Source organism: Ceratosolen solmsi, unplaced genomic scaffold (assembly GCF_000503995.2).
Source record: "Ceratosolen solmsi marchali unplaced genomic scaffold, CerSol_1.0 scaffold7, whole genome shotgun sequence".
NCBI lineage: Eukaryota > Metazoa > Arthropoda > Insecta > Hymenoptera > Agaonidae > Ceratosolen > Ceratosolen solmsi.
In genome coordinates this window covers 11,041,810-11,042,141 of record NW_011948413.1, presented here as the reverse complement: position 1 = coordinate 11,042,141, position 332 = coordinate 11,041,810, and positions in this window count along the sequence as shown.

The following is a 332-nucleotide window of genomic DNA, read 5'->3' as shown; positions in this document are numbered from 1 at the left end:
ATAATAATAAAAGACTGAAAATAAATTTATATTCATCAAAAAGCTTATAAAGACCGATCTTGCTAAAATGTATCGTGCAATGGCTGTTAGGAAGAACAGACGAGTCGATACGAAACATACATCGACATACGCGTGTTTCAGCGCTCTTTTTATTTTCCAAGGCCTGTTTCACCACGAAGTACGGATAAAAGAAGCGACCGCAAGCGAACGACGAGGAAAGAGTAGAGGAGACGAGCGACGAAGTAGAAAACATAGAGAGAGAGAGAGAGAGAGAGAGAGAGTGTGTGTGTGTGTGTGTGAGCAAGTGGGAGGGGCGAAGAGGGGGAAGAGCG